The sequence below is a fragment of the Diabrotica virgifera genome, chromosome 4 (genome assembly GCF_917563875.1).
Source record: "Diabrotica virgifera virgifera chromosome 4, PGI_DIABVI_V3a".
Classification (NCBI taxonomy): Eukaryota; Metazoa; Arthropoda; class Insecta; order Coleoptera; family Chrysomelidae; genus Diabrotica; species Diabrotica virgifera.
Window position 1 is genome coordinate 112,948,643 of NC_065446.1, and position 12,571 is coordinate 112,961,213.

Sequence of the window (12,571 nt, forward strand, 5' to 3'; positions counted from 1 at the left end):
TTTTTTGATGGGAGATGCATTTAAAAGCCTACATAATATTACAGGGTTCACCTGCGTAAATGGTGCATGTTAAGAGCAACCGAGATGATCTTACAAATTTATGTGTAGTGGTGACTGTAGATCCAACACCACTGGTAGTTTTAAAAGCATCGGTAAAGAGAATTCAATCATATGATTGAATAGCCTTTAGAATCCAGGTCTCTATGCCATGCAGTAACACTGACCAAAAATATAGCATTTTATTATTTGCGTAATTTTTGGTTTAATCTTTGATTACTGAAGAATGCCTTCATCTTTAGAAACGTTGTGCAAGCTGCTTCATCTGCACTTGATCTCTTTACTTGCGTCTATTTGGTCTGTAATATAGCAGATATCTTAAGTTAGTAACTCTCTTAATGTTTTGCTGATCTCTCTATAGGGAAGCAGTTTCGTGAGGTGGAAGACTATATATGATAAATTTTGTCATAGATGCATTCGATTTTAAAATTTGACGCCTCTGTGAACGTATATTCGTCACTTAATCTCGCATTGTCTCGTTTGACTATTTTCTGCTTCCAGTACAAATTTTGTTCTTAGATCTCTGCTATGAATACCTTTGTTCTTAATATGTGCAAAAACGTTCCGTGCTGTAAATTATCGATGAAAGCCACATAAAAAATGTCACTACGTTGGTCGCGACATATTTGGAGAAGGAAATTTAAACCAAAAAGTGCCTCACAGGTACCCAGCTCGTTCCTTAATAGAAACTGAGTTTCATCTAGGTTTCTCTCACAATAACTTCTTACTCTTCCATAAATAATGCAAATAGTGTAGGAAACAGAGGTTGAACTTCGAAAACTCGACGCACGTCCGGTTTTATTTGTTTTCTGGTAAATCAAGGAGTGCTTATTATGAGACTAACTTTTTCTTAAAAGATTTCGTCCGGAACACCCATTCTCAGCCCTTTAAAGGGGGTAGTTTGTGGTTTTTGCGAAACGTAGCCGTTCCTTTACGTTTTTGCAAAAAATTCCTTAATAGAAATATCAAGAGGACTATATATCCTACAATTGATTATGCGATAGCATATGTCTATCACCCACCGTTTAGCGTGGATGGCGCCCCAAAGTTGACAAGTTTTTAAAAAAGATGTTAAAAAAAATTCGCTAATTCTAATGGAAATCAAGAAGAAACCCTGCGGAAATTAATCACAAATAAGTCGCTGATTTTTAGGTATAGGTTTCATTCAAGAGAATTTGCCCATTTTTATTTACAGGGTGTTAAATTAAATAAAACCCTTTTTATACCATCTGAACCGCTTAGGTTAGCGTAAAAAAAACTATTAGCGATTACCCATGTAAAAGTGTTATTTACAAATGTGTATAATTCACCCCCATATTTTCCCCGTCTCCACAAAGGAAAAGGAGTTAACTAAAATTAATAAATTAATAATAAAAGAGTTAACATAATTGAAATAACTGAAAATAATGTTGGTTATTATATGGTATATATAATTTGGGAAAAATTTTCAACGATTATTTTTTTTTAATTAGAAGGATGTAGGAAGTCCTTAGGTCCAAACAAGTTTTCATAATAAAAAGTTTCAATATTGTGAAAATAAAGGTACTTTACTCTGGAGCGAAATTCATATTTTTTGACATACCTTATATAATATTTATAAAATTTTATATCTGATGGCTGCATCTTTAATTATGTCCTTCTAGTTGAAATATTTGGAACTATAAAGCTAAGTAGGTACTTTACTTTTGATCGAAATTCATCCTTTTCAACATACCTCGTTTAAAATTAATAAAATTTGATATAAGATGGTTGCATTTATAGGTATTAGACCATGCAGAACTTATCTTTTATGAAGAATAACTTTTTTCCGTAAAATTAATAATAAAAAAGTTTTTCATATGATTGCAACTTACAGATACATACTATATATTCATATTCTCTTTATTACAAACTGTTTTTTAAATTCTCGTTTAAAAATTAATTTTCTTTTTTTGCATTTATTTTCTTAAATTAAAATATTAATAACTGCCAATGACACGGACCCATAATTATATGCGACAGACTTATTTTGTTTATCCACCTTCAGCCAATATTTCCCATTTGGAATAAATTTAGCGTTTTTCTTAAAGCCCCGTATCACAAAACGCAGAGAAAATCGCAATTTTCACTTCGAGTGCACAACGAGGGTTGCTCGATCGACTTAAATGAATAATTTCCTCACAAAAAAAAAGGAATAGTCCAGTCAATGACCGTCTTGCAGTGTAATTTTTCTAGTCACGACAGATTTGCTTGAAAAGTACACCGCACAGATCTTATGGAAAATTGAATGTCCTTCAAATGAAATAAACTTTACAAGAATAGATTGGTCTCGAAATTAGAATCATTTCATATAATTGCGGCAACTCTAAATTTTGAATAATAACGCCGTAAATTGATATCAAAAATCTAAATTCAAATGGGTATGTACGTGAGTTAGATCGAGAACAGAGATTTTGTGTTTTAGCCTAAGAGCTAGAACCGAAAAATCATCGTCATAAGTAATATGGAGTTTGGCATGTGAAACGTGTCTATTGTATATTGATAATTATGACCCCTTTTCGGCTAACACCTCAGTGGATACAGGAAGTAGCAATAAGGGATGAAAGGGGAAAGTTAGTGTAGTCTTTAAGAGTTTTCACCTCCTATTTTGTTAAACCTTCATCGATTTGCATGAAAATTGGTGACTAGTTAGAGCATACCCCAAGAAATAAAAATGATTTGGTGCCAACTTGAACTTTTACCCTGGGGGTGGATACCACCCCTTCTCGGGGATGAATACTATTTTATTAAAAATATCCCCACAAATCGATATAGGGACAAATTATTATAAGTAAAATTTGTTATATCCTGTTATTAAAATAAATCAATACTTCTTGAGTTATTAAAGATAAAAAATTTGTCTGTTTAAGAGCACATGCTTGAAGTTACGGATAATAAAAAGAACATATTAATTAATTATTATATGTTACTAAAATATTACTAATGTTACTAAAATAAAGTTTTTAGTTTGTGAAAACTGTCATAATAGATAGCAGTGCGTGAAGTGTTTAAAGTGTGCGTGAAGTAACAATGTATTTTAAATGGGACTTACTTTTTCGCACTGTTTTTGACACGCTTTCATATAATCAAATATCCTTAACTTTCGCGTTGTCATGGTGATGACATAATGAGCAATAAATTACGACAAAAGTTTTGACAGTTTTGTGGTTTGAAAGAAGTTAGAATTTTTAAATGTCAAAGTTCTAAAAATTGTAGAATAGAAATAAATTCCAGTGACAAAGAGTTAAAGAATAAAAAAACTGTAACTCTTTCTCACTGGAATTCATTTCTATTCTACAATTTTTAGAACTTTGACATTTAAAAATTCTAATTTCTTTCAAACCACAAAACTGTCAGAATTTTTGTTGTAATTTATTGCTCATTATGTCATTACCATGACAACGCGCAAGTTAAGGATATTTGATTATAATGAAAGTGTTCCAAGAACTTTGCGAAAAAGTAAATCGCATTTAAAATACATTGTTACTTCACGCACACTTTAAACCCTTCATGCACTGCTATCTATAATGACAGTTTTCACAAACTAAAAACTTATACATAATATGACATGGGGTAGATAAATAACTATTGTATATTATTATTTCGATATTATAAATTTAGCAAAAGTGTATTCGAATATGTCAAATGTGCCCATTATTGGTCAACCCCAGTTTCTGGACATATTCAGTTTATATTGATAAAAAAAATTCAATTAACCTTTAACTACCCGCGTATCAAGTTATGACATAACTACACGCGTGGCGTACTTTATACGCCACAAGGAAATACACAATAACAGCGGATTTGTTTATTTTTTTTTTGAAAAAATACACTTAGTTGTTTGTTATAAACCTTATTTGGCATCAGTGAATACTTGGAGTTCCTTCTCAGTAAGCCAATTCGGATTTATATCTGAAATCATGGAATAACTAGATTCCATGATGAATAAAATTGCTAATAAAAAATTTTTTGAAATGTGATTTGTTACGGGAGAAAAAGTATTGTTTATAAAAAAAATATATTTTGTGCCATAATGACTAAGAAACAATTGAAATATGTACTTATATTACTACTTATATTAATATAATCGTGGCGCATATTGTGCACCACCGGAAACAACAAAAAATAAACTGTAAATTACGATCTTCCCAGAACGCCGATTATAACGAAACTAAAACCAAATTGTAAAGCACATTCCAGTGATAGGTTAGAGACATAAACAAGGTCAAAAATTAAATTTTTAAATATATTTGCAGTAGAATTCTTATATCTGGCGTACAAAATACGCCAGCGCGTGTAGTTAAAGGTTAAATATCGAAACAATTTAAAAATAATATTTTACTAACATACAATAAATTTATATGTTTTTTTTATCATCCGTAACTTTACGCATATGCTCTTAAATAGACAAATCTTTGATCTTTAATAACTCAAAAAGTATTGATTTATTTTATTAACATGATACAACAAATTTTACTTGATACAACAAATTTGTCTCTCTATCGATTTGTGGGGTTATCTATATAAATAAAAATGAACGTTTGTATATATGTACGTATGTTCCTTGTAGACTTTCAAACTATGCATTTGATCGTATGATGATCTTAATAGAAGTTGTTGTACATGAACCCGGGATGGTTTCTGAGTTGGTACGACCAATCTAAGTAAAAAGGGGGCTTGCTCCCCCATAATTGTTTTTTATTTTTTTGGACAAACTGTTATTTGTTAATTTTATATGATGTAGAATCAAAAGATACATACAATCCTAAATTTTCAATTTTCTATCACCAACCGTTATTTTTTAATAGCCATTTAAATATTACCTCTTCTATATAAATAAAAATGAATGTTTGTATGTATGTATGTATGTTCCTTATAGACTCGAAAACTATGCATTTGATCGTATGATTATCTTAATTAAAGTCATGAACCTAGATGCCAACTCCGCAAGTATTGACAATCGGCGAAATTACTGAATTCAATGGAGGGTATGATATTGCAAAATTTGTGAGAAGTGAAAGACTGTTATGGCTGGTATAAGTCTAGAGACAAGAAGATACAAAAACAATAACGAAAATATTACAAATGTCAACATGAAAACGAAATAAATGAAGACCTAGAACCATATGGTTGTTTGACGTTGAAGACGACCTGAAAACTATTAATGTACGACAATGGACAAAAACATAACTATTCAGGCAGAGACCAATCCAGGTTTATGGTGTCAAAGGAACAAGAATAATTAAAAAATACATACACCACTGAATTGTTGCCCTTTTATGACCTACTCTTATTTGTTAATAGCCAGATTAGTAACTTAATAATTTCCAACCGAGTTCGATAACTGACCAGTAATAATTAATAATTATCAGTTGAAAGACCAGTCATCCCACCAGGCATTTAACGGTGTCACTTTTTACTCAGTAAACAGCAATATAGTTGTTTATGTATCGAAAGTAGTAGTGGCGATTAATTGGTAGTTTACTTTCTCAATGTAACTCTCAAGTAAATTTATTATTAATTTGCTGGGCCACAATCACCAAGGAGAAATACAAAGAAGAGGATGTCTTTGTCCCGCGTATTCCGATGATTCCAACAGATTTGCCATTTGATTTCAGATATCTTCAATGTGCCGTGCCCTTGGCTTTTACCATGACGATAAACAAAGCGCAATTTTTTGGAACTTAAAAGCATGTGAACTTTAGTAAATTTTATATATTTCTAAGGTGGTACGAATTTCGCCGGGTCAGCTAGTTTTTACTAAAATTGTTTTCACCCGCGGGAAGGGGTGGCATTCACCACCAGGGTAAAAGTGCAAGTTGGCACCAAATCAGTTTTATTTCTTGAGGTATGCTTTAACTCAGGGGTTCCCAACCTTGTAGCAACTGCGTACCACCTGAAATAATTTAAGATTTTGGCGTACCACCAAATATTTGGTAGGGGAGGGGGCATGAAAATTAAGGAGCACCCGCTCCTTAATTTTTTTATAAACATAATGTTCCTTTGCTCGTTTTATTTTAATTAAATAACTAATATAAAAATATCAACCAAAAAAAAAGGTATGAATCAACCAAAATCAATATTAGTCATTGTGTATCGATATTAATGCGAAGCTTGTTGCAGTGTGCCTGTGAATAAAGTGTCAATTGCAGGAGTAATTGAACTTAATTTTATTCTTAAGTCCTTCTCAGCACTTGTTAGTCTGTTCCTATGTTTATTTTTCATATACAATATTTCAGAAAAACCAGTCTCACACAAATAACTAGAAACAATTGGCATCAAAAATATCATAGCTTGCCGGAAGAGCATTGGATACTCCGGATATACACCGGACCTAAAAGCCAATTATGGATTTCCCTTTAAAACTGCCTTTCATAGAACTGTCTTCTGTTAGATCGATGGATGTTCCCTGTCATCCATTTAATAAACTCATTTTGTAACATTGCTGCAAAAGGATTTCTGATCCAGTCAAGTTTGGAATTATCTTCTGATAAATATTTATTTAAACTTTCTTGAAGAGATTCTTATTGGAGAATTATATCAGCAATCACATCTGGTATTGGAGATATTTCGTTTTCTTCAAAAAATTATGACAGCGTAGAAACTGCAAACATTCTTCCCCTCTATTTGAGAACATAAAGAACCATTTTTTTAATGAGTTTATTTTCTCATTAGCTGTGAAGGGTGTTGTGTTTACTCCCTGAAGACCCATGTTCAGCGTGTTGAGTCTGTCAAAAATGTCAGATAGATACGCCAATCTTGACAACCATTCTTCATCTCAGGGAAAAGTTTTTCATGTCATTTTTTTTTTTCAGTTAAAAGCATTAAAACTTCTTACCTCAGTTCGAAGAGACGAGTGAAAATTTTCCCTCGAGATAACCATCTTACTTCTATATGCAACAGAAGAGTTTTGAACCCGCCACCCATATCTTCACACGTCAAGGAGAATAATCTTGAATTAAGAGCCCTAGCCTTTATAAAGTATGTGATAGGGATATTATAATTTTCTGGCACACTTTAAACAGCTTATTCTTCCTGATGTAGACCCAATGTGTACTTCGGCATTCAGGAGCAACTTTTTTTATTTTTGCTGCTAGTCCTGTCAATTTTCCTGACATAGCTTTTGCTCCATCTGTACATAAACGTATACACCTTGACCAAGGAACTCCTAATTTGAGCACATACGCATTTATTGTATTAAAAATGAGTTCCGCTGTAGTGTTTGATTCAAATGGTTTGCAGAACAAAAACTCTTCTATAACTTCTTCATGAAAATCAAGTCGTACCCTATCGTAATAGAGGCATAGCGTAATTGCTTGTTTCGCTCACGCGACACGTACCACCTGAAATCTTCCCGCGTACCACCAGTGGTACGCGTACCACCGGATGTGAACCCCTGCTCTAACTAGTCACCAATTTTCATGAAAATCGATATTGGTTTAACAAAATAGGAGGTGAAAACCTTTAATGACTGCACTAACTTTCCCCTTTCATCCCTTATTGCTACTCCTGTATCCACTGAGGTGTCAGCCTGAAAGTGGTCATCATTGTCAATATACAATGGACACATTTCACAGGAAAAACTCCATATTACTTATGACTATGATTTTTCGGCTCTAGCTCTCCGTCTATTTCGGCAGTTCATAAATATTTATGCAGGGCAAAAATTTTATAATTTACGCACCGCAAAATAAGGGCCAGCCTTGTTAGTTAGTCTGGGTTGAGCTGTTTTCAATAGCAACTAGACTAATAATATTTATGAATTTGGTGGTTTTGTAGACTTCAGAAATATGACTTCTATAAATTTTAATTACAATTTACTCCGTTATTAATTAAACAGTTACTCCGTAATTATAAATTTAGAGTTGACGCAATGATATGAAATGATTGCAATTTCGAGACGAATCTATTATGTAAATTTTATTTTCTATTTGAGTGAAATTTTAATACATTTGAGTGACAATTACATTTTCCACAAGATGTGTGGGTTGTCCTTTGGATATAGGTGTTTTCTAACCTCTACTTCACTTTTGGAATTGAAACCAGGGTTGCCTTTACATTGAGTAATGAAAGCTACCCCTTCTCGATGGTAAAAAAAACATACGTTTAAAATAAGTCCAGAAATGGATAAACTGACTAATTCTAAGCAACTTTTGATCTATAGAATTTTTTCACTGAGTCAAAACTTTTAGAGTTATTTGCGAGTGAAAATCTTTATTTTTCAACAAAAGACCATGATTTCAGAAGGTTTTTTTATTAATAATTCAAAAAGTAAATATTTAATCAAAAAAATATCTTAACAAAAATATTGTATTGATGAAGTCTAAAGATTCAGTAGAAGCAAAGTTGTAGCTAATAAAAATAGGTTCTTATTCGTCAAAATCCAAATCGAATATTTCAACGTGAAATAACCAAAATATTAAGCACTTTTCGAGGAAAGCTCGTCAAAAATGTTTTACACTGTTTAAAAAATATATTTTATTTTTATTTTTAATAAAAGTTTCCAGAATCAAAAATAAGTGAGTTAGCTCAAAATAAAACTGGTCATTTTTTTGTTAAAAAAAAATCGCAAAGATCAACCTCTAATTAGCACCCAAAATGTGCTTTATATATTATCTGTAAGTTTGACTGATTCAAAGTTCATATTTTTGAAAAATTTGGTTTTACTGTATTTTTTTATTTTGGAAAAAATGCCTTTTTTCAAAGTATTACAGTCGAACCCGCTTATTAGAATACCGGATATAAGAATATCCCGGTTTAAGGAATAGAAATTTAAGGTTTTGAAACGTTTTTAGTAGCCACAAATGATCGGTTACTAGAATATCCCGGTTATAGGAATACTTTTTCTTGGCACGAAGGTTATTCCAATAAGCGTGTTCGACTTATAGGCCTGGATCCCGCGTACCAAAAAAAAGTTTACTAATAGCAAGCTGAAAATTTGTTAATAGCTTAACGGTGTCTAGTCGGATAAACGTGTACGGGAACACTGGAACAGAAGAAGTTTTAATTGTGGAACAGGTTAAAGGTTTCGAACATCAGACTACGAAAACGTCCCATGTATGTTGTCGGACAGAACTTTCAATTGATTTTATACCTATTGAATAAGCTTAAAAACAACCTGCTAGTTTTCACAATCATAACCTTATCAGGATGACAAGTTCCACAATTAAAATCACGTTCCACAATTAAAAATTCCCCTGTTCCAGTGTTTCCATAGATCAAAGTTTGTCCGACCGGACACCGTTAAGCTATTCACAAATTTTTAGCTTGCTATTAACCAACGTTTTTCGGTACGCGGGATCCAGGCCTATTAGTGATTAGAAGAATTTAGTGTATCAAACAAAAATGTTGATTTTACTTTTTTGAATGTCTTGGATGTTTTTGTTTTTCTGTGGGACAAAAATTGACAAGACACTCTAGTGACTCGTTCAAGCCCTTTCAACTACAAATCTTTCAAATATAAGGGATTAAAAAATAATTTTATTGATCTTTTTGCCAAACCAAGAAATGTTTTTTAAGCATTTAATTTTCATCAAAAGCTAATAACATATTTTAGGAGATATCAGAACACGTATACTGAAGCATTGTAAGATATACATAATAATGTGCTATAGAATCTACTTTTCGTGAGCTACAACTCTGCTTTTACTTGGTTTATAGACTTCATAGTTACATGATTTTTTGGTTTTTTTATAGTCTACATTTTTGCCAAAAAATTGTTTGATACAATACTTACTTTTTGAATTATTTACGAAAAACCGTTTTTTTAAACCGACAATTTCACTCACAAGTAACTCAAAAAGTATTGACTTAGTGAAAAGGTATAATAGAACGAAAGTTGTTTAGAATTAGTCAGTTTATCCATTTCCGGTTTTATTTTGAACTAATGTTTTTCATCTCCGAGAATAGGAGGATTTCACCCCCTAAGTAAAAGCAATCCAAGAGTGGTAGACTATTAACCACCCATACAATTAATATAAAATATTAATGGCAGGGTATGGTGCTGATAGAAAAGGCATTCAGGCATCAAATATCCAAAAATCTTTTCAGGCCATAATAATGAAAAGACCTTCTCCAAACGAAATAAAAACTTATACTGAAATGATGGCATCTCCTGAGGTAAAATGTTCCGGAAGTAAAATGAGCCTCCATTCGGATCTCCGGGTGAGGACTATCTCAGGGGGAACACCATTACGGGTTAGAAAAATCAGGATAGGGTCTTGGAATCTTGGTAGTCTTACAGGTAAGAGTCTGGAGTTAGTGGATGCGCTCAAACGAAGAAGAGTTCAAATTGCTTGTATTCAAGAAACTAGGTGGAAAGGACAAAGGGCGAAAGAACTAGGTGATGGATATAAATTGTGGTATGTAGGGAGTAGTAACACTAGAAATGGAGTTGGTATAATTGCTGATAGTGAAATGAAAGATAACGTAGTAGAAGTTGTAAGAACGAGTGATAGAATGATGTCAGTGAAATTTGTAATTGATAAAGAGGTATTGAATGTTGTGTGTGTGTATGCTCCTCAAACAGGTCTGGGTGAGAATGAAAGAAGAGCTTTCTATGATCAATTGGGAGACATACTGAGTGATATTCCAGCGGAGGAGAAAGTTATAATAGGAGGTGATTTCAATGCACATGTGGGCCAAGCCAAGACAGGATATGAAACAATACATGGGGGATTAGGCTTTGGAACTAGAAATGAAGCTGGAGATGACATGCTAGAATTAGCAACAGCATTGGATATGGCGATTGTTAACACATTCTTTAAAAAGAGAGAAACTCAACTTATTACCTACAAAAGTGGACAACATCAATCCCAAATAGACTACTTCATGATAAGGAAAGAAGACATACGTGAATGCAAGGACTGCAAGGTAATAGTTAGTGAGACAGTAAGCCAACAACATAAGCTGCTTGTTCTGGACATCGAAGTAAAAAGCGAAACTAAACAAAAATATCGGAGAGGACCACAAAAAATCAAGTGGTGGATGCTAAAAGATGAGAAGGAAGGTCTATTCAGGGAAAGAATAGTAGAAAAAATATGTTGGAACATGAAAGGAAGCCCTAACACAATTTGGAGAAAAATGGCCAATATTATTAGAGAGACGGCTATTGAAATACTTGGGAAAACGTCAGGAAAGAAGTTTGAAGATAAAGAGACTTGGTGGTGGTCAAATGAAGTACAAGGAAAAATAAAAGAGAAGAGAAAGTTATATAAAAAGTGGCAAGAAACCAGATCGGACATAGATCTTCAAAACTATATGGTCGCCAAAAAGGAAGCGAAAGTAGCAGTAGCAAAAGCTAAAGCAGAAGCGTATTCAAACCTATACGATCAACTTGATACCAGGGAAGGCGAAACGAAGATATATAAAATAGCCAAACAGAGAGCAAAGAAAGCAAAAGATTTTAATCAGATTAGATGTATCCGAGATGAAAATAATAAAATACTAGTTCACGAAAGGGATGTCAAAAAGAGATGGAGAAAGTACTTTGACAGCTTATTAAATGAAGAATTTGACAGACAGCCTGTAGAGTCAACGGAGACAGTAGCAGCAATGGTCACCAAAATAACCAATGAGGAAGTGGCTCAAGCGCTTCAAAAAATAAAGAAAGGAAAAGCGGTAGGACCAGATGATATTCCTGGGGAAGTATGGAGAGCATTGGGAGAGACAGGAACAAGGTGGCTAGCAGGTCTATTTAATAGAATTATGGAAGTTGGACAAATGCCAGACGAATGGAGAAGCAGTATACTGGTACCTGTTTACAAAAACAAGGGAGATATACAACAATGTACAAACTACAGGGCTATAAAACTGCTTAGCCACACCATGAAAATATGGGAAAGAGTAATTGATAGACGGATACGTGAAGAGACCGAAATATCCGAGAATCAATTTGGCTTTATGCAGGGTAGATCAACAACAGATGCAATTTTCACTATAAGGCAGTTGATGGAAAAATACAGGAGTAAAGAAACAAACGCTCATATGGTATTCATTGATCTTGAGAAAGCATATGATAGAGTTCCTCGAGAGATTCTGTGGTGGGCACTCAATAAGAAAGGAGTCCCTGGTGAATATGTAAAGATTGTGAGGGATATGTATGAGGGAGTAACGACTAGTGTTAGGACAGGTGTGGGAGAGACTGATAAATTTCATGTGAAAGTAGGATTGCATCAAGGTTCTGTGCTTAGTCCGTATTTATTCTCATTAGTTTTGGACCAGATAACAGCGAAAATACAGGGTAACATTCCATGGTGCTTAATGTATGCTGATGATGTCGTGTTAGTAGGAAATAGTGAAAGAGACTTAGAACAAAAACTGGAACAGTGGAGACAAGCTCTGGAGGAAAAAGGTTTAAAACTTAGTAGGACAAAAACAGAGTATTTGGAATGTTCATTTAAAGATGGAGCTACTACAAATAAAATGGTATCTTTGGATGGTGAAATGATTGTAAAAAGCAATAGTTTTAAGTACCTAGGATCGGTATTACAGAGTA